General features: G+C 39.7%; 1 long non-coding RNA gene and 1 pseudogene across 8 annotated transcripts in view; one reads left to right on the top strand and one right to left on the bottom strand.

The window, feature by feature from the left end:
• LOC109460765 (uncharacterized) overlaps positions 1–27,354 on the bottom strand; it is a 318,121-nt gene that overhangs the window by 231,079 nt on the left and 59,688 nt on the right. For 6 of the 8 annotated variants that reach the window (XR_016019545.1, XR_012496611.2, XR_016019547.1 and 3 more), the window contains one exon: positions 23,564–23,730. This is a non-coding gene — a long non-coding RNA (uncharacterized LOC109460765). Of the gene's footprint in view, positions 1–11,281; positions 11,410–23,563; positions 23,731–23,854; positions 24,019–27,354 lie in introns of those variants that run through there. The other 2 variants (XR_016019544.1, XR_016019546.1) reach the window with 2 other exon arrangements.
• Positions 24,993–27,040, top strand: LOC109460770 (THO complex subunit 5 pseudogene; annotated as a pseudogene).

Here is a 27,354-nt window from a genome sequence, read left to right as displayed (position 1 = left end):
CACTTTAAGGTATATTTCATGTCAAGAGAAATGAAAACTTATGTCCACACAGATAGTTGTACACAATTTTTTATAGCAACATTATTCATAATAGCTGAAAGGTACAAACAACCCAAATGTCCATCAATGGACAAATGGCTAAACAAATTATGGTACACACAAAATGGAATATTATTCAGCCATAAAAAGGAACAAAGTATGGATACATGCTACAAGTTGGATGAACCTCAAAAACATTATACTAAGTGAAAGAAGTCAGGCACAAAGGTCACAAATTATATGATTCCCTTTATATGAGATATCCAGAATAGGCAAATCAATAAAGACAAAAGGCACATTAAAGGTTACCAGGGGATGTGGGGAGAGGAGAATGGATAGTAATTATGTAATAGGTATGAAGTGTTTTTTTATGGGGTGATGGAAAAATTTTGAAACTAAAAAGAGATGGTAGTTGTACAACATTGTGAATATACTAAATACTATTGAATTGTGATTAAATACTACTGAATAGTATACTTTAAAATGGTTAATTGTATACAGAGGATGCCAAAAAATGTATACACATTTTAAGAAAGGAAAAAACTATTAAAATTATAATACAATGAATGACACTAGCATTCATTTGATCAACGCCATCTTTTGAGCGAACATCAAACTACACATTGCTACCATAATTCAATTCAGCTTCAAAAAGTAATACACAGATAACATCTCTTAAAATGTGTACATTTTTTAGCACCCCTGGTATTATGTGAATTTCACCTAAGAAAAAATTCCTTCCCACAGAAACAACAGAACAAAATAACTTTACAAGAAATACGTATTTAGAAAAACTGCATGGAATGAGTAGTACCTACATAATAAAAACTGCTTCATTAAATGAGAGAAAACTGCCATTTTATTTTATGAGGCTAGGAAAAGCTTACTAACTACCCCAAATTGGACAGTACAATAGAGTATTACAACCATCTCATTTTTAATATTTATTAATAAAGATTACTGCATTCAATACACCAGCTCGTTAAAAGTCTGCATCATGACTACAAGAATGTTTTCAAAAGGCTCATCAGTCAATAGAAAGACTCAATGAAAGAATCATTGATCATTGATCATTGAAAGATTCAATGATCATGGAAGATAAATCAATAAAAATTACCCAAACTACAGCATAAAGATTAAAAAGGGAGAATTAAAAAATATAAAAGTAAAGGACAGAGCTGGGGTACAACCCCAAAAGTCTAAATAACTGTTATTAAAATATCAGAGAGAGAAAACAGAACAGAAAAATAAATCTTTAAAGAAATTATGCTGAAACTCTTTTAAAATTGTTGAGAGCCATCAAACTATGTACCCAAGAAGCTCAAAAACACCATAGAGAATTAAAAAAAAAAAAAAAAATTTGACACGGCATGATTTTGGCTGAAAGCAAAACACAGAGATGAAATCCTGAAGGAAGAAAGAGAAAAAGACACATTACACAGAGGACTGCAATCAAAATTACATCAGACATGTCCTTTAAAAAAGAAATCTATGAAAGCCAGAAACAAATGGAGTGACATCTTTAAAATGCAAAAAAGAATAATATAGAAAACTATACAATTATTCTATCACAGCCACCCACCCTACTCTCTATTACTTTGTAGTAAACTTACCCTCATGCTCAACTCCTAGCAATCACTAATCTGTTTTCTATTCCTGCAATTTGCCTTGGCAAGAATGTCATATAATGGAATCAAATAGTATATACCCTTTTGAGCATGGTTTCTTTCACTTTGCTAAGTGAATTTGATTCAGTCACCAATTAGCAGCATTTATAGACACTTCCTCAGTTTCTTTTTATATGTTTTTGAAACTCTATCTTGTTTCAGTTTCCATGATACACATTCCTCAGTTTTCCTTTAATCTACATCTTTGCAATCTCCTTTACAAGATCCTCTTTCTCTAGTCAGCCTTTACAGTTTGACTTTCTCTATAGATCAGTCCTAAACCCATTCCATCTATGTCTACCCTCTCTCACTTGGATGACAATATTCATTCCCATAATTTTAAACTTCACCTATATGCTAATGAGTCATAAATTTACTTATATATAACTTGGATGCCATATATGATTATTTGTGACTATATTGTGCCCATATATCTTTATTTTATTATGGAGAGGGTTTTCAGTGACTGAAAGCATGCAGAAAACGGAACAATACCCTTGATAAGATGCCTAAATGGGAGCAGACAAGACTGTGAACACTACATTTTTTAAGGAAGAAGGAATGTCTGCTTAAATCTAACTGAAATAAGCCTGACATAAACTGTAGATTTAATGGAAAATAATAAAATATGCATATAATATAGAGATATTCAAGCATTTTTAATAAATCAGGGGCCAAAAATAAATTAAAGGTTCTCCTTATAGTTTATATCTGCCAATTATATATTAGAAAGCTTTACTTTGGTAGCTGTCAGTTTTATAACACCATCTTGCTGCCAACACAATTTTGAAAAAATTTTGTTGATTAAATACAATAATGATTCCTATTGAAGACTGCACCAAAATAGTAAAAAAAAAAAAAAAAAAAATGTATCAGTTGTATTTCATCCAGAATGAAAAGAGATTAAATTTGCCTCATCCCTGGATGTGGTATTTGGCCCAAATTGCATTTTTGCAGCAGGGTGGAGTTTAAGATCAAAAAACCAGAAATATTGTGCATACAATGAAAGCCAATCTTTTGGCAACCAGGTGAAGCCCTGTTTTGTCCTATTTCTGTGGAATTTTGGTCATATCCCGGGTATCATAGAATAGTCTTTATTCCTAAAGAATTATAGCCTCAAAAAAGATGGACACCATATCTGCAATAATGCTTCATTTAAATGTCAATTGTGTTTCATTTGCTGAAATAATACATATGAATAAACCAACAGAAAACATTATACATTTAAACCTTTCACTTTAAAAATGAGCTACATAATGTCTTTCCTGAAAAAAAGAAAGAAGGTAAGTATTGCCTGTCAAAACCAGCAAATCATTAGCATTTTTAGAGCTAAAAGAGGACACTGGAAAGTATCCAGTCCCATCTTCCAGCTTCACATGCAAAGACACTGGATTATTAAAAGGTGGAACGATTTACCCAGAATATCACAGCTACTGAAAAACAAACCCGAGACTAAGGTCTTCTATGCATAGTCCAGACATTTCCCATTGTCCCATGCCGTCTAGTAGCAACGCTGCACTGTCCCACCCTCGGCAGATCTTGTTCAGTGGCTGGTAGGCTCAGCTTCTAAGGACAGTTCTGGGACTGGCCTTCATTTGAAGACACAACGCCGTGCCCTGAAAACCTGGCCCCAAGTCCCCTGGGTCTCTTTCTAGCTGTCGCCAGCACCAGCACGTGGACCTTGATGAGGGTGTAGAAGCTTGGTTTCCTTACAGTTGTGTCATTCACCCTGAGTCACACACACATCCTGACCATGTTTACTTTGTGCTATTACATAATAGAAAGTGTTCCAGAAGACACTTACTTAAAAGGCAACTTTCAATTAAAATCATTTCCACTTTTGGTGTTTTTTTTTTTTTTTCTAAGTAGCTAAATGCTCTATATTTGTGCATTGTGTGAAAGGAAACCTCTGTTAACACACTCCCCTCCATATACTTTTTTCACATCCTCTTCTTTTTCTTTTTTTAATAATATCCCATCTAATTTTCATGGAGCTTGTCAAATCTATGATAGAGCAGCACATAGGAGAGTCAGAAAGACATAGCAATGCCGTGACAAGGGAACTATAAAGGCTTGAGTTGATTGGCCTACCTCATCCTGTGATCCAAACTGAACTGTCAATCTCCAAGCCAGGAGGGTGAATCCTCATGGTGGCAGGCCACTAAGATTAGCTTTGTCTCCACTGATGTTCATGTTTGTCTACCTTGTAGATGCCTGGTTTTCCTCAGTGATGACCTGACACTAGGCATATCCATGCCACATGTATCCATCACCCCACAGGCATTCCCCCATCTAGAAAATAAATTCCTAGAATAAAGAATTGTGTCCATTTACTTAGTCGCCTTCATTCTACAATAATCTGACAATTAATCAATGTTAAGCAATTCACAATACATATGTGATAATAATGAGGAAAGGCCCCCAAGAATTAGAAGTAAATCCCAACCCTGTTTTATAATTGTTCATTTTCCTAGAGCTGATGAATGCACCATTTAGAGATGCAAGAAGCTGAGCAGCTGAGGTAATCACCCTACTGCCTCAACTTCAGTTTTGCTGGCGCTCTACGGGTCCAATTCTGGGAACTGAGGGACTTAGATTATCATGCCAGCCTGATTTCTCGTGTGCTTTCACGCAAAAAGCTCCTTCACGGCCATATGCATTTGATATCCACCAAGAGGACATAACATCTGCTTTCTTTCAAAATCCCATGTAAATTTTGGAGACCATAGGGAAAAAAGTCTCTGAAGCATGGAGCTATCAAGATTATTATTGTAAATTCCTAGTTCTGCCTATTGCATTTTAATAGAAATTCCAGTTTCATAGAATAAAAGTTATTGGTAAGAGAGACTGGAGTGACATTTATAACTATTTTATGTAATGTTTCATAGTTTTGCACATTATAATTCAGTAATAAGAGGAAAAAGAAGAAACATTGCATATTTTCTCATAGTTATTCAGTGTAGTATATTTCCTTAATAGGATCCTTAGGAGAAATTATCAATTTCCACTTTTATGAAATAACCTTAGCAATAAACTATTTTATAAAGGTAGTGTTTAATTATATGATCATTTCCATGTTATTATAATCACTAACAATAATGACAAATAATTATCTAGAATATTCTAGCAGAAAACTGGAAATTAATTCTCTTTTACATACACTTAGATCTCCATTCACTCCAGTTATCGCTCTCATAATTTACAACCCAGAATAATTATTGTGATTCGGGTTAACTCTATACCTTGCTTCAATCAAGATCCCACACAGCAACAATCCCAAACCTTTTATAACTTGGCAGTATATGTTCAAATTTCTGAACGGCGTAAAATAGGTAATCCGTAAGTGCAAAGTGAGCACTAAACTTAAAGTGCAGAAATATCTCAAAAGGAATTGCAGCTAACTCAGCCAACTCAAAATAGAAGCCTCAGAGTATCTTAACCAGATGTGGGCTTGAGATTGAAGAGGAGGAATCATACTAATTGTGGTGGAGGAGTGTGCTTACTCTTTATAATTAAAAGCCTAGAATTCCTTGCATTAAATATGATCACTACTATTTATATAATGTGCCGAATCTTGTACTAAGCCATTTACATGCAGTTTCCTCACTTAATTTTCACAGGAACTCTGTGGAAAAGAGTTCTAATGTTACCCTCATTTTATTGCGGATGTGCCAGAAGCTTTAAGAGGTAGGTAGGTAGCACACTAAGCGGTAGAGCCAGGAGTTGAATCTAGGCTCTCTGTATCCAAGATCAAGATCTAAATCACTCTCAGAGCAGGTGGGTAGATAGGCAAACTCAGAAAAGAGGGCATATTCTATCCTTTGATAAAACTTAAATTACCAGGAGCTGGCTACAAGAAACCTTGAACACTAACTGGTCAATTTCAAGTAGGTAACTTCAAAAGAAGTACAAGTGACCCTGAACATGAGAAAAGATGCTGAATCTGTACTAATCAGGAAAATGATAATTGAAACAGCAGTACATTATCTGTTTGTTTTTTTCACCCATTACTTTTGAATGCATGAGTTAAAAACATGAACAATATCTGGTTTAGGGGAAGATGCTGGTAAATGGGCATGTCTCCCACGTGCTAGTAATTGTAACTGATACTGGGTAAGACTTTTATAGGAGAAATTCAATGCTTTCCATTTAGAAGGATATTTGATATTTTAGATGGAAAGAGAAAGTTTAAATAAGTATAAAGTATAATTGTTTTTAATGTTTTCCCTATTTCCCCTGTATTTTCTCCATTAAAGACCCAGCACCACCCAGTGCTCCAAGGAAAGAGCCCTGCACCCATATCAACAGGTCCCTGTGCTGTGACTCTGCCGCTAAGTCTGCTTCTTTTCCACCTGCCATGCACTGGGTTTGGCAAGGCCTGTTCCTTGCTGCCTAATCTCATTTCCTCTGACTTAACCTCTTTCCTGTCAAGTACCTGCTTGCTCCTCCCTTCCTTTGGCACTCGATACCCTGTCTACCCTTTCTACAGTGTCTGCAAGATCCTCCTTTGCCCACAAGCCTTCCTGGCCACCCTTGCCTTTAGGGCTTGCACACCCTGGTGTTCCAGACGTTGGGAGTTCAAAGAGCAGTCAACTAAACAAACACCACAACATTGTGAAGAATTGCAGAAGGCTGCCAGGTGCCAATTTTGCCAAGTAGGCAGTCAAAAACAAGAAATACCATCCATGTTCACCATCATTTTATTAAAGGAAGGCATTTTAACACTAAAAAAAAAAAAAATGGGGAAGAGTCATAATCTCAGAAAAACAAAAATGTTTCTCAAAGAACAGCAATTAAGCAACCTTGGGGACAGACCCGAGGTGAGGAAGGGACATATGCCCAGAAGGAGCTAGCGTACGAGAAAATAGCCAAGACTGTTTGTCTGGCACAGGGGACATCCTTAGAAGCCAGAGCAGAGCCGTGTTTTGTAGCCCACTCCCCACCCCTCCCCTTCACATCTCAAGGTCACTTGAGTGAGTTCCTCATGCTGCTTAATCTAAGGAGTCACACCAGCTGCTCATCTAAGAAAACTCCACTTATCAACAGCTGCCTGCAGGCCATCCTGGAAATGTCCAGCAAAGTGAAGCTCACCCACGTCTGGAGTTTCCTGCCCCCGTCCTAAGGCACGCTACACACTCTTCTTTATGTTCTACAGCCTGGGATACTTTAAGATCCCCTCGAAAAGTCTTGTAGAGTTCTTGTCATGCAGAGGCTGTGGAGGTATGGAGGGAAAGCTCCAGCAGAAAGACTTGGAAAAACTGGACAGTGGCGTCCTTACAGTGCTCATTTTATCATGAACGTGTTATCTGTCCATGGAGGGGTTTTTAGAGCAATCACTGACATGTGCTCTAGTGTGATACTCTAAAATCTGAATGGACTTATGAAGGCCTGACAATTAAGTTCGTGAACTCATCCTATAAAAAGTGTTACATAACTCATTGATGAATAAATATCACTACATTCACCTTCAAAGAACTCCCCTTGGGAAGCTATGCACCAATGCCAGTGCCTAGTCCGCCCTTAAAAGCAAATTTGGAACTCTTTTTCTGGAATGGCCATCAGAGCTGTCATTGTATTACCCTTGATGTTCTGAATGTCATCAAAATGTCCTCCTTTCAATATTTCCTTTATCTTCAAGTAAAGAAAGAAGTCATTGGGGGCCAGATCAGATGAGTAGGGAGTGTGTTCCAATATAGCTGTTTACTGGCTAAAAACTCCCTCACAGACAGTGCTGTGTGAGCTGGTGCACTGTCGTGATGCAAGAGCCATGAATTGTTGGTGAAAAGTTCAAGTCGTCTAACTTTTTCATGCAGCCTTTTCAGCACTTCCAAACAGTAAACTTAGTTAACTGTTTTTCTAGTTGGTACAAATTCATAATGAATAATCCCTCTGGTATCAAGAAAGGTTAGCAACATCATTGCATCAAGTTCGCGAACTTAATTGTCACACCTCGTACTATGGATGTTTTCAGGTAAACATTGCTCTTGACATGCAGTTTTTTTACATTTAATAAAATCCATTTTAATATCCACCTTGATTACCCATCACAAATTTGTTCTAAAATCAAAGGTTAAGTGGATAAATGTCATTTTTTTGTTTTTTAACCAAATGCCTAGATTCCAACTATTTTGACCAAGATTACTAGCAGTAGAAATATCCTAACTTTCTCAGGCCTTGGGGCATCAAATCTCATACTTTTGATCAGGAAGCAGAAAAAGGAAAGAGAAGGAATGGGGCTAGGTCCATGGTCAAAGGGACTTCAGTTATGAGAGAGAACTGGTCAATTTTGGTCCATACAAGGGTATCCAGCAAGGACAGATTGCACCGTCCCCACTTCCACATGTAGCAAGAAAATGTTAATAGCCAGTGTTCACAGTGCTATGGCTTATTTGCTCCAGGAACCTTAGGTAGCAGACGCATTGCCTTACACCCAGGCTTACTGCTAAATAATATAGAAGCTAGAAGGAAATGTAACAACTGTGTTTCCCCAAAAATAAGACCGGGTCTTATATTAATTTTTGCTCCAAAAGACGCATTAGGGCTTATGCTCAGGGGATGTCATCCTGAAAAATCATGCTAGGATTTATTTTCTGGTTAGGTCTTATTTTCGGGGAAACATGGAAGAAAGTTGGGAATGTGAAACACATGAAGCCAGGACACACACACCCATGCTCACACAACACATAACTGTGGTTTCTTCTGTCACTGTGAACATGATTGCCATTTCTATCACCATCATTCATTCGAATAAAAATTCTTAAAACTTGATGCACCATTCATTTCTAGAGCTAAGCAGGGTTATTCCAGGCTTTCGGCCCATGTTTCCTAAAAGCCTAGCTGATTAAAAGGCATTAACATTTAGAGTTTGCCAACACTGATTACTGGCAAGTGTTCATGTGATAACAAAGACCTAATAAGAGAGATGCAGAAAAGCATGGTGAACATAACACAATAAGGGGTGCTCGTCAGTAACAAGTATCTGTTTCCTCCTTAGCAAAGGAAGGAGGTTAACTCATGAGCTTCAAGGCACCTTCCAGATCTAACATTTTATGATTCTGATTAGCAGACAACTTTTCAGAAGGCATCTACTCAATAACGTCAGGTTCAAAATTCTTCAGAGCTTGATTATCAATTCTCAGCACAGGGTCCTCAAATAACGTGCTTGTTTCTTTTTTATAACATTGATGAGGTGCCATAGGTACTTAGCTCTTGTTTACAGCAATTAGGCTATGGCAAACTGGTTTCCTTATACTTAGTTTCACTGAAAGTTGCAGACCCTACTGACAACATTAAATGAGAACTTACTGTACTCCATATTTTGTTTTTATCTTTTTTTCTTCCAGTCTTTTGTCATGTACTCATTGCTCAGTAATACTGCTAATCGAAAAGGAAAGAAAGAGAAGTTCTGTTAAGTCAAATTTGATGCAATCAAAAGTTGAAGCTGAGACTATCCCAAGAATGTTCCACATATTTAAATTCTCCTAAATACCTCTTTCTTAGTGGCATTCAACAGAAAGAGCTAGCAGTCCTAAAGATTTTTTGCAAAAGCAACTCTGAAGGAAAATACCAATGAACTTCTCCTGCTCGGGACCCCACAACCGGCAATCTGGAAACCTGAGCTGTTTGTGATAAGAATGAAAGTCACCAATAGTCTTTTCTTTAAAATACAAAACAAAACCAGAAGCAATGACTTTCAAGTTTAAAGCAAGCTTATCTCCTTCAGTTCAGGAGTATTTGTTTGCCAACTAAGTGTTACTTCTCACAAATGTAAAGTTAAATCAACAAACTTTCTTCACATTGGGGACACTATAGGTAAAAGAGCCTGTGAAATGTGGAATTAACTTTTCAGGTTTTGAAATTGATACATTAAGTTTAGAAAAGTTAACCATTTGATGAGTGTGACCGGCTCGCTTAAACTTCATTCCCAGTCATAACTCTTGATTTCCCAAGCAACGAAAAAAAGAGAGAGCATAGTATGTTCAGAACAGAACTGAGTGCTATGGAATGGGAGTTAAATACACATACAACATTTATTTTTACGATTATTCATTACTACCATCAATATTTTTTTATTGTTATCCATTACAGTTAAGTAGTTTACAAAGTGCTTTCACATACATTTTTCTCATTTCTCTAGGACCCTCTCAATTCTGTGATGTAGGTAAAACAGCAAGCATTCAGATATGTTAAATAATCTAGCATTTGTCATCATCATCACCACCATCATCACTTCGTGAGCGCTTACTATTTGCAAAGCCCTACACTAAATGTTTTATGTGGATCATCTAATCCTCACCAACCCTATGCAGTTGGTATTATTACCATCTCTGTTTCAGATGAGAAAACATGGTTGATTGGGGCCTGAAACCTGGGGCTTATGAGTCCAAGTCCAGTGTTGTTTCCACATTGTTTTAATAATAGAGTTAAAAAAGAACAAAGAGAATGCTAAAGTTTCCAGTTCATTTCATATCAGTTTCCTTCAGACAGAAATAAAGCAAGAAAGGGACCATGAAAAGCAAGTTAAATTTGCAGCCTCTTCCCAAAATAAATACTTACAAAAATGCAGCAGGCAAAAACATTCGCCAAATCTTTTAGAGCTTTTGTAAATTGCTGTAAGGTTGCAATTCCACCACACTTGGAGCTAAATGCAAAATTCTACTTTTAAACCTGCTACTGACCAAATAAACAAATTTTTTAAAAAGCTATTTTAAAACAGAAAATAAATAAGACCGTTAAAAAGCCTGACAGTGTAGGGTGGCCTACCATGAATGATAAAGGTCCTGGGTTTCCAAACCCCCAATGTTGCAACTTGGTTGGTCTTTGGATATATCAGAGTCAATTTCACTCAGTGAGTATTTAATGAGTAGTTACTGCCTGTTTGGTGTTAGGGGACTAGAGATGAACAGAACACTTATTGTTCATGCCATGCCGGAGCATATTATGAACTAGAGGCAAAGACCGATAAAACATTAATTACAGTGTAGTAAGTTCCACAACAGAGGATTTATCCTGCTCTTGGGACTCAGAGGAAGCTTCCAGGAAAAAAAAAAAAGGCATTTAGATAAAACCTGAAGGAATGCCAGAAGTTAGTCTGAGAAAAAATTGTCATGAGGACTCAAGGAAGGGAGAATCTGAGGGGAAGAAACTAGGCCACTTACAAACTTGGGAGGATAGCGACATCCTCAATGAAATGAACAAGGGTTCCATAATCCATTGCAGGATGGAGGTTCATGGGAGAGCGGGTTATGTAGGAAGTCCATCTTTAAAATATTTCTCTTATTTAGCCAAGAATGTCCACACTCTTAAGAGGGAGTTATAAGCCTATAACTCCCTTACTCTGGAAGGAGGGTAAAGGAAAGACACTGATGGTTTCTCAGCTATTTACAATAGTGGTCTCATCCATGTCAGAAAAAAAAAAGGGGGGTATTCATTTAAAGACATGAAAAGATAAAGTGGAGATAGAAAGAGATGATTGGGGTAAGGATATAAACAGAGAAAAGGAAGGAATACCCTAAACAAAATAGAACCACAGTCACAAAAATAAAAAATGTTTAATATAATAAACTCTCAGCTACCTGCACCTGGCCTGAAGAATTCACAACACATCCATTCCTCCAGATTCACTTAACCTGCAGTTGGGACCGCAAGAGATGAGACAGTACAGCAGACATGCTTTCCTATGTTCTGCTTAGGTGTGTTAAACCTGTGGATGAGAAGCAAATGCTCAAGAAGTCTTGATTCTTTTTCTTTATTTTGTATGTTAGGTCCCTAATTCATTTGAGCAATCACACAAGAATTAGTTTTGGATTGCTAAGGATACCAACTGACAGGATAAGAAAGCAGCCTAAAGAGAACTAGGAAAGGAGGACAATGAGAATGTTCCAGAAGTAATTCTGGTGCTGAATACTCTCTATTTGTCTATCTAGATATATTGATCTTTTCCACTGCTCTGTGCTCCAGGAGTTGACCTGCATTTAGGAGCTCCCCAGGGCTTTCAATTGGCTGTGTTCAGTGGGAGGCAGGAGTAGGAAATCGGAGGATGGGAGACCAGGGAGATTAAAGTGCTTCACCGTTCCTTGTTGGTTTCCATTAACCTTGCCCACAACCTAGAAAATAGCCCCTTCGTTAATCTCTCCTTAATGGCCTAAGTTGAATGTGCCACCTCTTTTCTCACCTCCCCCAAAATGGAAATAGATAGTCTAGCCACACAGAAGTGCAATGCAAGCTTAGGGCAAGCATGATTGACAAGCGAAAGAAATATATATGAGATAATACGTTAGAACAAGAAATCCATTTGAAAACATTTTGGGGAATGTTCATTGATTTTCCTCTCATATCAAGAAGAGAGAAACAACACTGCATTGGGAGGAGATGAGAAACGAGACAGCCAGAACCATTTTAGACAGTGATTCAGCATAACCACCAAGGGAAGGGACATCTGGAGGAACTATTTGGGAGGAGTTGGTGATAAGTATACTGGACTTTTCTGCAGCCTCCAAAAATAACAGAGCCTTCCAAATACTTACCTTCACAAATCTCCAGGGGCCATTTCCCTCTTCATCCAAGCTAAGGTAAACCCAGCCAGGATGACCTCAGTGGCCTCACCCTAACCCTTCTTTCCAAAAATGAGAATAAGAATACCTACATATTAGACAACAATGTCATTAAGTTACAGACCTCAGGCTGCTAATACTATACTGGTGAGGAAAGAAGTGCTCATCTCTTTACCACCACTGTGGTCAAGATCCACTGGCTTCCTCTATGCATTAAAGGGATACAAAGTTAGCTACACGTCAAGTACTAACCAATAAGTGAATCTCTCTCTGATATGTTTCTTCATTATCTCTGCTTCTTAGATTAAAAAAGTATAAATTATACTATTCAAGGTAGAAATGGCCATTTTAATTTCTGCCATCTTCCTGTGTCACTCCTTAAGTAACAATGACAGCTAAATGATTTTTTCTCAGCCCAAGAGTAATGTGTCGGGCTTCCTTTCTAATGACAACAATCTTTCTGTTGCCAAATGCTTCACGTCTTAAATAATGGCTTGAATTTTGGCTGCAATTATAAGATAAGCTTGTTCTCATAACCTTTTCACAATGGATTTTCATCAGCTCCTTTATAAAGGAAATTAGAATTTGCATTTAACTTCAAGCTCATGTATCTGAAATTTGACACACCACTGGCATGTTCAGACATGGTATTTATAAAGGAATAACATTTGGTTTTTAGGGTTTGGGTTAGGATTTTACATCTAAAGTAAAGGAGAAGCAAAATCTAATTGAAGTTAAGGAAGAATCAACAGAGTCCGAATGGCAGAGTGACCCAAAAGCGAAGATTATTTCTGTAAATACAGTATGCTCACTTCTACATATGCCCCAAAGAAAACCTATTTACTTTCCAAAATTTCTCAGTAACATCTGAGATCCAGACAATATGGCTATAAGCAGGTTTGATGTGGAACACAGTATAAATTGCCAGACAATAAAGACCATGATAGGTAGGGGTGCTAGAGTGAGTGACACCCTCATTGCTCGGGATAGACACCACAATAGCTACAGTCTAATAAAAGCAAGCTGTCCCCCAGGAATTAGCAAGCCACTCTTTTCAGGCAAAGTTGTCAGCTCATTTTTTCCAGAACCCAAGCTGGGACTTTGCATAACCTGAGAGTAAACATCCCTGCCGCCAGGGCTTGAGAAATACCAAACTCCAAACTTGTGGAGAAGTGTCTATCCTGGATCCTGGGTTCCAGCTCCCTGGCTTGCCCCAAACGTCTCCTTCCTTTAATGTTGAGCAAATACTGCCAGCTTTAATGGTAGGTGGGATTTGCCCATATTATGGCCTCAAATAGGAGAAAACATTCAAAACTAAATGAGACAATGGCTAATTCAAAGGCAACATCTGTGGGAAATATGATTGCAAACGAGGAAAGCAAGTTGTCTATCAGGAGACGAGTGATTCATAAATGTTTCTGGCAGGGGCTCACACAGATGGAGTCGTGTACACATGCTATTTTTTCCCTGCTAGGATTTGTGCCTAACAGAGTAAGTGATTACAGACCTGAGTGAGTATGCATTGTGATCGAAAGCAAATGTAGTGAACTTTCTGATCAAAGCACCACTGAATCTCTTTCCGTGTGATATTCCCCACTCTGGCTCATTCCCTTCAGTAGGTAACTTGGGGAGGTTCTTGACTGAAATGTTTATGCAGATGCAAATGCTGTGACTTCCCTCCTGGCAGGGATCTCAACTCTGACAGGATACAGAGAAAAGAAAAATCCCATGTCTACTTCCCAGCAGCGCTAGAAAAAATGCCATCAGTCCTGTTGGGGCCAAATGAGGCGTAGGAGTTGTTCTCCAGTGTGAAGACACCATGCGCACAGAACTAGAGAATGTCAGAATTGGGATTTAAACACTCACAGTCCAAACTTCTCAATGTACAGACTGAGGCTCAAAGAGGTCCAAGTGACTTGCGAAATGTCTCATAACCAGTCAATGAGAAAACCAAGATTGTTACCCAGCTCTCTTGATTCCAAGTTTAATGGGCCTTTTCCCCATTACAACATATAATTTTTATTCATTCAATAACTTATTTATACAAAAAATATTTATTCAATGTCCACCATACAGCAAGCAATGTTCTGAATGCTGGAAAAAGAACAGGGAATAAGAGATACAAAATCTTTTACCTCAATCACATTCTTGTGGGAGAGAATAACAAAATTCAGATAAATATAAATATATATAAATATATATACATACATATATGTGTGTATATATATATATATATATATATATATATATATATATATATATATATATAATGTTATGTCAGGTAGTGACAAATGCTTCAAAGAAAATAAACAAAGGCCAAGGTAGAGAATGATGAGGGGCAGCTATTTAAGGAAAGGTGAACAGGGAAACTCTCTCTGGCTGATACTGATCACAGTCTGAACGAAGTGAGGGTGCAAGCCACACAAATACCTGAGAGAAGAACTTTCTAGACAGAGAGAACAATGTGTACAAAGTCCAGGAAGCTGGCATGAGCTCAGTGAGCTTGGGGGGTGGGGGCCTGTGCCAACTAAGTGAAAGGGAGCAGTGGGGGTGAAGTCAGAGAGGCCAGCAGATGGCTTTCAGCGGGGGAATAACTTGATCTTTTTTCAATTTTTTAAAACAGATTATTCTGGGTATTATGTGAAGAATAAACTGAAGGGGAGAAAAGAGAAAGAGAGGACCAGGGGGACAATAAGGAGAGCTCCCCAGCAGGCAGAATTTAAGTTCCTTGAGAGCAAGGATTTTTGTTTGGCTTGTGCTTTGCTGCAAAATCAGCACTAAGAATAGTGCCTGGCATACAGTTGAGGTCTTAGAGTATCTGCTGAAAGAATGGATATCTGAGAGGTGAGATCAAGGAGAAAGTTGATAGTGGCTTGGACTATGATAATAGCAGTAGAGACAGGGAGAAATGCGTCAATTTGGGTAATGGTTTGAAACCAGAATTGACAAGAACAGGTTGAAGATTGGGTACGTACACTTAGTAAGAAAGAACTCAAGAAGGACTCCGAGGTTTTTGCCTTACGCCCTCTGAATGAACAGTGGTGATTTCTCCAGGAGCAAGAGAATCAGTGGGGAAAATCAAGAATCTTGTCTTAGTCATGTTATGTTTGTGCTGTATACCAGTCTTCCAAATGGAAATAATGGCTAAGCAGTTGAATAGACATGTCTGGATCTCAGGGAAGAGTTATGGCTGGAAATAAGTGGATACTGTTTAAAACTACTGAATACCATAAGTTCACCCAAAGAGTAAGTGTAGATGGGGAATTGATGGGGTCCAGGGACCCTAGGGCATTCCAGGGTTTCCAGGTGGGTAGTGGAAGAAAAACCAGCAAAGGATTTTTGCCAAGAAGAAGAAATATAGGCAAAGAAGCTTGAGAAGAGGAAAACCAGAGGTGTCCTAGAAGCCAAGCAATGAAAGTATGCTTCAAAGGAAGGAACGCTGAACTGTTCCATTGTTCCTGGAAAGTCAAGGTGAGGCCTAAGAATTAACCATGCGATTTGGCCACACAGAGGTCACTGGTGACAGTAACAAGTGTAGTTTCAGTGGCATGATGGGAACAAAATCCTCATTAGTGGAAGAAGATGAGGAGATCAAAGGAGGGTTTGGGGTTTTTTCTTTTCAGGTGAGAGTCATTACAAGAAGCTTTTATGCTCATGGGAAGATCCAATAGAGATGGAGGAAATCACAAAGGACAGAAATGGGATAACTGCAAGAGAAAAGTCTGGGTTAGACAAAAGAAAATGGGATCCAATGCATAAGTGGAGGGCTTAGCTTTAGAACAGAACACGTGGAGTTAATCTGGAAGGGAGGAAAGGAACGAGATACTGGTACAGTTATGATTTGTTGGTAGAAAAGAGAGGAAGTCCTTTCTGATTGCTTCTTTTTTCCAAGTGAAATAACAAGGTCATCAGCTGGGAACATGGGGAAGAAAGGAGTGTCTGAAATTTAAAGGAAGAGGAGAAGGTGAGGAAAAAGCCGTAGGAGATTGATTCCCAGCAGGACACTCTATACAGAACCAGCACAGAGTGGAATAGCATCAGAGAATATCAAACAGTCACCGAGTTGCCAAAAAATGAGGGTCAGTTGTGGAGTCGGGTGTGGGCATTTGAGGGGGGAGGAGTGGCTTCAAAGAGGTGTCAAAACGGGTGGCAGGGGTGTTTCACACAATGTTCACCTATCTCAAAAATTTAAAAGAGAACATCAAGATGGACTATCTCCACGTTGCTCTTCATGGAGATGCAAATGTTAAGAAGTAATAAATTATTTTTCTGATTCCAGGAGCAAAACATTTGTCAGCTAAAAACATTACTACTTTCACTTGATTGATTTGTAATAAAATGATACAGAGCCACACTTTGAACTAGCAACAATGGATACATATTATGACGCTTAATTATATAGCAATACATCCTGTAAAGGACAGAAGATTAATGACTTGTTAAGTTGAAGCAATTACCTAACAATAATAATAGTCACAATGACAGAATTATATGTTCCTTCAGAGTGCTTGAGAGTGTAGAAACCGGAAAGACTTACTCATTTAATCTGAAGAGTTTTATTATTTATTCTCTATGGTAGTTTTTATTTTTAGCTGCCGGCTTCTTTTTTTATGTAAGGTTTTAATTAATTCCTTTTACTGTTTTATGAATCTCTCTCTTAAGTACAGTTTTAGATAACACTGCAATTCAAATCTTTGAGTAGCTTGAAAGTTTCCTTTTTCCTTCAACACTTTTAAAGCACTTAAGCTCCAATATGGAGAGCCAAAAAAAGCAGTATAAATAGCTTAGCAATTTTGGACTTTCTTTGGGTTAAAAGGCACCACAACATTGTCATTTGCAAACTAAATCCTCACACCACTTTGTGATTGAGAGGACTAAGAAAAACAAACCACACACACTCACATACACAGTCTTAGTCCATTCAGGTTGCTTTAACAAAAATGTCATAAACTAGGTGGCTTTAACAGCAAACATTTATTTCTCACAGTTCTGGAAGCTGGGAAGTCTCAGATCAGGGAGCCAGCATGGTGGGTTCTAGTGTGGACTGCTGCCTTCTCACTGGGTCCTCCTGTGGTGGCAGCGGTCAGAGAGCGCTCAGGGTCTCTTTTATAAGGGCACTAATCCGATTCATGAGGGCTCCACCCTCATGACCAATTCACTAATCTAAATTACTTCCCAAAGGTCCTATCACCCAATATCATCACACTGGAGGGTAGGGTTTCAATATATCAACTTGGGGGCATGTTAACATTCAGTCCATAACACACACACACACACACACACACACACGCAAAACTTGTGGCTTTTTTCCAAACTCAAATATATTTAGGTCAAGTCTTTGACTCTATTTTAGATTTCATTGCAAGGAAGTGTTCTCAATTTTTTAATTATTATTCTGAATTAAAAATGAGCTTTCTATTTGAAACATTTTGCACTGTGCTATAATTCAAGTCTCAGAATGTTTTCAAAGTGGTTCAATATATTCCACGAAGTTAAAACTCTTTTCTGCCTTTCAAAAGAAAATGTCTCCATTTCCACTGTTAAATTTCTTTTACGTTTTTTACTGATCCACACTCACATTGGTTTCCTGGAAGAGCATCACGACACACACAAGATGGCACCTTCACATACCCATTTGAATGTCTTTGGGCGAAGTAGAAGCCCTTCTGTCCCACACAATCAAGACCACAGCTAGGTGACTAGTTTTTTGAATGAGCCAAACTCAACAGGAAAGAAAACAAAAGGATTACTGTTCTATAGAGCTCATTCTTGCTGTGCTCAACACCCTCTATCTAAACTGCTGTAACCAAGTAAATTGCACAATCTGGGGGCTGACCAGGAATCTGAGAGGACCAGGGCTCGATGGGATAAAGGCTGGGCATCCAACTGAATAACAAGCCTGAATGGGGACAATTATCCAATTCAAGGTCATATAATATAATGTCAATAGCTCAGACTTTGGAGTCAGGCCTATGTTCAAGTCCTAGCCACACAAGTTGGTGGCTGTTTAATCTTTCCAAGGTTACTCAACTTCTCTGACTTTAACTATAAAATGGGGATAACAATGGCTCTATCTCAGACACTTGTAAGGATCAAAAACAGATGATACGTGTAAGGCAATTAGCATATAAGGCATGTGTTATGCTTTTGTTGACCCAGTTTGTAAAGGAGAGAATGAAGCTCAGTTAATACTCAGAACAGTCCTATGAGGTAGGTTCTATTATTACCATCTCTGTTTTATAACAAATGAAGGAAAGCACAGAGAGTTTGAGTAACTTTTTCAAGGACACAGAGATAGTCCGAGCCAGAGACAAAAATCTAAACCCAGGTAGTGTGGCTCTGGAATCTGTCCTCCTAACCACTACACAAAACTGTTTCTCATAGTTCTTTGTTCTGAAAAGTTTTTTGAAATGGGAGTTAAAGCTGTGATTAGAATCAGTCAGTGGGTAGAAAAGAGGAGGACATGGCAACAGTGATGCCAGGCAGAAGTTAACACCAGGATCCAAACAGGCAGTACTTGCTTTTATGGGCGATGTGTTCATACAAAGATGGACATCAAGACAGTAGGCCAAGAGCCAGGAATTTCTGGAAGAATCCTTGGGGGGACCAATCCATATCTGGTGTTCAGTGATCATAGAATGAAGCTTCTAACCAGGGCACAGACATGCAGGAAATGCTTCAACTACAGGATATGAGGGAAGACATCTCCCCTTTATTGCCCTGAATCCTAAGTCTGATTGGTGGGGGAAATGCCTTGGTGCACATAAGATAGGTACAGGGCTTAAAGACAGAGAAACCAAAGCATGGATGGGCACCATCCAGAGGATGGCAGATTTTATACTTTATTCCCAATGATTAACACTTGATGTTGGTTACAGATGTAAGACATTAGTCTGGATATGCATGGCTGAGTTTACTTAACAGAAACATGACTCAAGGCTTCAGATGAGACCCCAAAGATTATGCTGGCCTGGGGCTTCTTTTTTTCTAAACTCTGAATGCCTGCACCCTTTTGCACAACCTCCAACCCCATTCCTGCTCCCCCCAACCTGTTCTTAAATAGGACAGTAGCTTGAGATTGTGGAGTTGTAATGAAACTTGCCTTTTACCATGGTTCCGACCTCTCAGAAAGTTATAACTAAACTTACTTTTACCATGGTTCCTTCAATGGGTTATTGGGTACGTGGTAAAATAATCCCAGGATCAGGCTGTATCTGGTTTCCCTTATATAGTCAAGCTGTTATTGACATTCTCCCTAGTTTACCCGAAAAGGGGCTAGAAAAATAGAAGCTAAACTGGACATCTTTACCCAGTTCAGATTTATATCTATACTGTTCCTCTTCACTCCTTTCTTCTCCCGTTCTCCTCTCTTCTCCTGTTCTTCTCCCTCTTTAGGTGTTTCTAGATGGGGCTCACGAAAACCACCAGCCTGTTAATACACATATCTTCTGTTCCCTGTAGGGCGAACAAGCTTTGGGCAGTCAGCACCAAAACTAGGGACAGCTCCTTTCCCTGGGGCTTCCCAGCCTGGTTCCCAGTTGTGGTTTTACTACTGGGCTGTAATTAGTAGCTAGGAGGTTCTTCGATTTCCCACCCTCACTGTGGCTTTTAATATCAGAGTCTGGCTGAACCACTAAGTTTATCTGCCACAATATTTTCAGAACTCTCAAGGTCTAGTCATAGATAAATAGAGTCAATAGAGACTCACAGGAAACATATTTGATCCAGTCTTAAGTCAGAATTCACAAATCAAAGACTTTTCTCTGGCATTTGTTAATCTAGTAAATTTCAGGTGTCGGATGCTTGGGTACACTTGGAATCCTGAAAGGGGTGGGAAAAGAGTAACAATCTCTGCATCAGTATTTCAGAGTCCATCCTGGTCTGAGTTGAACTCGCTAGGCTGGGCTCCTGCAATACCTCATTGCCTCTAGGGCCTCAACTACTGTTGATGCTTCCATAAACCTTCAAGGGGACGGCCTGACTGTTCTAGCACTGTTTGGACATAACTTAGAAGTTTGAGCTGGCACTACTAGAGTCATTTGAACACGTAGAAGGACATACCCCATGTTCTCTGGAATATTTTAAACTGTCTCTGAATTTTTCATCTCAGGCTCACATGTCCTCTGTGGTCAATCACAGGGACTGAGTTGGAATGTTACATTTTGGGGAGTCAATGTGCCCCCCGGGGAAGCTCAGGGAGCCAGTTAAAACCCTCAGGTACTAGAAGGTACTCTAGAAGTTACTCTAGTTTGGGAACACTGGTTTCTCTAAGTTTAATGCAGAGCATTGGGTTGTTAGAGAGCAAACACTAGGTTCTCCTACCTACCTGTCCGAGCTCACAGAGGAATTTGTGACCCATTTTAATGGAATGCCAAGTATAATTTCTCCTTTATTGCCAGAATAATAAAACACGTGAAGATGCTCTTCAAATTCTCATGTAGATGTTCCACAAGTATTCAAGAGGTGCCATTGTGACTCCAGAACATATCCAATCCCACCATTAAATGCTCCCGCCTCTGCTTGATGGGAGAGCAGAGGTGAAACATACTCTAGAAAATGTCAGGAGCAGCCTGTCAGCTACAGAGATCCCAGTAGATGGAGAAGAGCCTTCCTTTCCAGGCATCATATCGGAAGCATCATATTTACTGAAGCATCATATCTGTGGCCGGATAAGCTATGTCATGAATGTTCACATAATGAGTTCCTGCTGTGAGAAGTCATGAACGTACTACAAGGTAGGAACTGTTATACCACAGTGAGTGTAATCCTCAGTTTTTATCAAGGAACTCCTTGATGATTCCAGAAATAACATCTAGGAAAAGAAGTTCCTCCTGTAGGGATTGTACTAATAATTTTTAACATTTTCCATGTACCCAGTGATACCTCCTATGTATGTCAAAATTACTTGAGGTAATGGTATCTTTGAATGCTTTTATAACTCGGCTGGTTTCCAACATAAAGCCCGCTGTAACCTCAGGCATGAGGGAGAAAAAGAGCTAGTGGACATATGAGCCATGGAAACTGACTAACTACAGAGGAAGTGTTGGCCAGAGCAGCGGAACACATACATTTTGGAATTATGTGTGTAGATGTCAAGTGATACTGTGCCACACTTGACCTCTACTTGAAGATACTATGAGCCCCAGAAAGAATAGATACATAAATTTAGAGCTGAAAAACAAAGCCAAAGCCCCCAATTAATTTCTTATTTTATCCACAAGACAAACTTCCCAAATCTGACAGGGCTCAGGAATTTCCTGAAAATCACAAGTAGATTTAGCGGGCATGTCAGTCAACTATTACTACAATAACGCTACATAACAAATATCCACAAAACATCAGCGGCATAAAACAATAAGCACTTACTTAGCTCCTGCGATGCAGGTTAGCTAATCCAGATTGGACTTGGCCAGACGGTTCTGTTCCACATGTCTCTCAAACTTCTCCTGAGACCAGCAGGAGTGTAATGTTCTTCTCACGAATATAGCAGCAGCAGAAGAGAGGAAGTGGATACACACAAAGTCTCTTAAGGCCTAAGCTTGGAACTTGCACACTGGATTTACACATGACGCCATCAGCCAAAACAAGTCTCATGACCAATCTCAGAATCAAGAAGTGGGGAGAACAAATGTAGACTTTTAATGGGAGAAACTGAGCAGTCATTTAACAATGAAGATGAATACAGGAAAGGTAATGTGATCAGCCACAAAGGTGATCAACAAGCAGACAGCAGTGGGACTTGTGCACACCTGTGAAGATGACCAGTAGGTCAGGTCTGCTTCTGCAAAACGCATTCGCTTTACATGCTTGATACCTGGCCTTTGTTATTACTGACTCCAGAGCAGGAAGAACGAATATTGAATCAGATCTCCTCTGGTCAATGCATACTTTCTGAAATAGCTCTAAAAATGAAACTGGTGTTCATCCTTCCCCATAAACATGATACTTTAAATTCACTTAGCATATCACTAATATATGTGAATAAGTAAAAATATTCCAAATACCTTACAAATCCTTTACTGTCTGGACACAGAGTAGTGATCACTAGTTACTGTATAATAATTAGATGGCGAAGGAATAAACAACCTCTCTGGCTTTGCCAAGCTTTAACGATCTGACCATCTGGGTGTGGATAGAATGAACTTTGAAATGTCTCTTCAGAGACTTCCAAATGCATTAAATTCTCAGAAGGATTGGCAGTAATTGTAGAAATGATTGTGTTATGACAACCAAATAAGAAAGCTAGGTCTATCAGTTTGCTACTTAGGAATTATAAAATTAAAAGCAGCTCAGTAGGGTCTTGGAAACTTAACCATGTCCTTGAATTTTAAACAGTCTGTGAGTCCATTCAAATTGCCTCTCAGCAGTATGCTTTTGTAGAATCATAGAGGAATTAAGACAACACTTGCCATTTCTATGACTTTTGGATCATACCTTAAAGATTGTTCTGTGTCTTCACAAACATTCTTGTTTTTCTCTTTTACGTGTCTGGCCAGAATATTTATCTCAGAATATTTAACTAAGTGCAACTCAGCAGCTGTTCTCAGTTAATATCTTCAGGTTACATCAGTACATGCAAAGTAAAACCTGCTTTGGGTGTTTGTTTTTAAAGTCAGCAAGTCCACGCATAGCTTTGAGAACTTATATTTCCATCACCACCACCCCCCCATACACATTCTTCAAATCAGGATGTTCCAAGATCAAAGTGGTCATTGCTCTTGGAAGAGGAGGCATACAGTTCAGATATAATGTCATTAAGGAAAAATACATTAAGGAAAAATTCACATTATGTTGGTTGCCTGGATTATCAATGGTTGTTACTAGAAAAATAGATCTGCCTGTATAAAAGTTTCACAAAACCATATAAAGAGACACATCAGAACATTAGATAAAATTTTATCCACTAGATAATCCCCTTTATTTTTCCAAATGAGGCATGCCATCTGGCTTCCAAGAGAAGAATATTTCAAAATACACTTCCTCTAACATGGCAGATAACAAATGAGAGCTGACCCTGTATAGATAAATCATATGAGGGCTCTTCAGACATTTTAATACTTGTTAAAGTAAGGAGTTAAGCCATTCAAAATTTCCACAGATAGGGCATTTGTGACCATGCGACTGGAAATCAGTTATAACATGATCTCATCACTCCATGTACCCACTGCCTGGACCAGTGGCTTTCAAACTTTGTTGACCATGACACACAATAAAACACACACTTAACAGCACAACTCATTATGCACATACATCCTCAAACACACACACATATCGGAAATAACAGTTTCAGGAAATGGTACTTACCATCACGACAATGATGTACTCTGATATTTTGCTTCTCTTCTATTTCATTATGTTTCCAAATGCTGATAGCAATGCACTGAAAGTCATTTCACATCTGTTAATAGGTTGTGACACCTTTTTGAATTTTGGAGAAGTTGAGCCTTCGTAGGTGTCAAAGACCAGGTTCCCTGGAAATCAGACAACAAGGCAAAGCTTTAGTGCTTTGGGAGTTTTAGCTCAGGAAAGCAAGAGTGAGAGGAAAAGGAAATGAGTCAGGGAAAAAGGAAGAACACATATAAAATGGTGCATTACTGAAATGGCCACAGCGTCACAGGAAAACACAGCTGGTTTTTCAGTCACAAAGAAGGGACATCTCCAGAGTTTTTGCACAGAACCATTACCTCTTAGAAGAGCCCTTTGTAGAGGGTGGAAGAGAAAAGCAAGCTATTGGACGATAGCTCCTTCCCATGTGTAGTCTCTTACTGGTCAAAATTCACCTTCATTTCAACTCCCCATTTCTGGATTATGTCACCCAGTTCTCTGGGCAGAATCTGTTCCAATAAGGTCAGACCATATGCTAAGGCTGCTAGGACATCTGGCTGTGGAAGAGATGCCAACACCCAGATCACAATCCCAGGAAGCCGGAGACCACCTGAGATGAAGGGATGGCCATGGCAGCCAGTGTTTAAGACCTGATGACACAAGTTGTCACTGTTCTCTAGTTAGGAAATGGGACATGCAGCCAAGGGCCTGGAGTCACATAGGCCTGAGCATACCATGGGAAGCCCCAAAATCAAGGTTACTATATGGGGAAAACAGAGTCCTTGGAGATGGACAGACCTAGATATCCTATCATCTCCATTTTCTAGATATGTGATATCTATGTAAGTTGCTTTACCCCTTTGATGGATGATATTAATACCCTTGTAGAGCTGGTATAAAAACTAGAGAGAATATATGATTTCCTCCAAAAACACCTTTCACATCTTCTATTAGATTTATTCCTAGTTTATTTTTTGATGCTACTATAAATGGTATCTTTTTTTTTTCAATTTATGCACTTAAATTTATACATAGCAAGCTTCCTAAGCTTTCATTAATTCTAATATTTTATCTGTAGTTTTTTAATTCTTATGTAAGGAATCATATTATCTGCTAATGCTATTTTTCCTTATTACTTTTCAATCCTAATTTTAATTTTTTTTCAACTTTACTTCCTGTGCTAGCTAGAGCCTTCAGTACAACATTGAAGAGAACTGTAAAAATATGCACACATGTGCTCGCCGGGACAGGTTGAGGATGCCATGTGGTATTCAACATTATTTAAGATCACTATGTGCCATCCAAACCCCACTCCAACACCATTTTCATCACCTTCCCCATTCCTGTGTTAATGTTCCCAACAACCCCTGAGGTCTCTGCTATTTCTGCCTGACCTCACCAAACAACCATGCCATCAGAATCAAACAACAACAACAACAAAAACCAGAAGCCCAAAGTGATCTGAAGTGAAGGAGCTCCAGCTGAGGGGAAACAGAATCCTTCTGACACTGAGCAAGATGGTAAATACTACAGCAAGGAGGCTGAGGTGGGTCTGCAGGACCCTGGCAGATACTGTGAGCTGTACAAGTACACATGCCAGGAGTTACAGAGACTCGTGGCCAAGATCCAGGACCTGACTAGAAGGGGAAGCAAGGACGGGGCATTTGAGACTGAAGATGGAGGAACCAGGGCTCTGTGCATTTCACGACTAAAGAAGCGTACCCGATTAGCCCACATCACATTGAAGAAAGGAAAAGATCAGATCCCCAAGGCCAAGCAGAAAGTAGAAGCCTATCACCTGCAGCTCCAGAACCTGTTGTATGAGGTGATGTGTCTGCAGAAGGAGATGGCCAAACATCTGTAGTTTAAGTCAAAGGATGAAGAAATTGATCTGGTCAGTTTAGAGGAGGTTTATAGGGAGGCTCCAGCTATCAACAAGGCTGAAGGCACCAAACCCTTGCATATCTGGACTGGGAGCTGGCGTAGCAGAAAAGCCTAGCGGAGAAGTACTGAGAACGCCTATCCAACAAGGGGGAGGTCCTTCAGGAGACTGAAGTAAAGAAGGAGCCCCTGAGCAGCCTCACCTCAACAGCATCATGCAGGCTTCCCTTCCGGTGCAAGAGTATCTGTTCCTGCTGTTTAACCAGGCTCACAAGCCAGACACCTGCCACCTCCCCCTATGTCTACTTTGTCCAAGCCACTGCGTATGGACAGGCCTGTGATAAAACATTGTGGCAATCGAAGGCAGTGTGCATGTAGCCAAGGCTCTGTTCAAGTCCCATGAGGCCTCCTAAGATGGTGAGAGTAACTGGGATGCAGAGGACGGGAAGACCACAAAATGCCAGTGATTCACGCTGGGAGCGCAGTTGGAGGACAAGCTCAAGGAGACGCTGAAGAGGCACCTACTGTCTGTCGTGCTGCACCTCAAATACGAAGGTGACAGCGTACCTCACCTGACTTTCTACCATCTCATGAACCTCAACATCATGACAGTAAAAGCCAAAGCAACAATTGTCATGGAGCCAATCACCCCCATCAGTGGAGGTGACTTTCTGTCTCCTGACTCAGTCCTGAGCTGTTTGCATTCTGGGGATCATGAAAAGAACACTCCAAAGCCAGCCAATGAGTACCAGCTGGATAAATTTGGCATCCTGACTCTGAGAGATTATGTACTTGACCTAGGTCACCCCTATTTGTGGGTAAAAGCTGGATGGCCTCCACTGCCCCAAAGATCCGCCCCAGCACACGGGGATTGCTGGCCACTCACTGAGTGCCAGCCACAGGGAGACCCCATGAAACTGCTGAAGACCAGGCTGCAGTCCTGCCTGGCCATCCACAGTTTGCATCCATGGAACATGGCTTTGGACCGTTACCAGCGATTGCCAGTACCTCTTCCCTGAGAGGCTTGTCTCTTACCTGCTAAATGGGCGACAACTGCCCATGAGGATTACACAGAGCTGCAGTTCACCAAAGACACTGGAGCTGTCTGGGGACACTAATCTCTACTACATGGTACTCGGAAAGGGGCACAGCCAAACTCCAGGCTGCTCTGGCTCTGAACTCCAGCTACCCCTCCATCCCATTCATTTTCCAGCTCTATCTGAACTGGAAACGAGGGAAAAACAACAGCAATGATGACACTACCTGGGCAATGGAGAGCAAGGTCAGGGTGTGCTACAAGGAGCTGTGCGGCCCCTGGCACAGCCATCAGCTCTTGACCAACAATTACAGCACCTGTGCTTGCTGCTGGACATCTACCTGAAGACCGAGAGCCATGACGCCAGTGTGGAGGGGCCCAAGGAATTTCCTCATGAGAAGATGTGTCTGTGGCTTCTCAGGGATCCCAGCAGAATGAAGCGGTCTAAACATAACCATACTCAAGGATTCTTCAGACATCACCGACCTCCTGCTTGGCCTGGTATTTCCTCCCCTACACCCGAAGTGCTGTGCCTCTGATTTCCTTTCTGGTCCACATGTAGCTCTTGATTATCTCCAAAGACAGGTTTTTTATTTCTAGCCTATTAAAGTGTCACCTGACATAAATAAATACACAAATAAATAAAGCCATACTTGTCTTATTCCTGATATTGAAGGGAAAGCTTTCATATTTCACTAGTAAGTCTGATATGTGCTGTAGGCTTTTCATAGTTGCTCTTTATCAGGTTAACAAACTCCTTTTATTTCTAGTATGCTGAGTTTGTTTTGTTTTGTCTTTGTGAATGGATGTTGAGTTTTACCAAACCATTTTTCAGCATCTGTTGAGACCACCT

Source organism: Rhinolophus sinicus, chromosome 17 (assembly GCF_057876585.1).
Source record: "Rhinolophus sinicus isolate RSI-liver-muscle chromosome 17, RSI-T2T, whole genome shotgun sequence".
NCBI classification, from domain to species: Eukaryota; Metazoa; Chordata; class Mammalia; order Chiroptera; family Rhinolophidae; genus Rhinolophus; species Rhinolophus sinicus.
The sequence above is the reverse complement of the archived record's forward strand: the minus strand, read 5'-3'. Positions and strand labels throughout refer to the sequence as shown.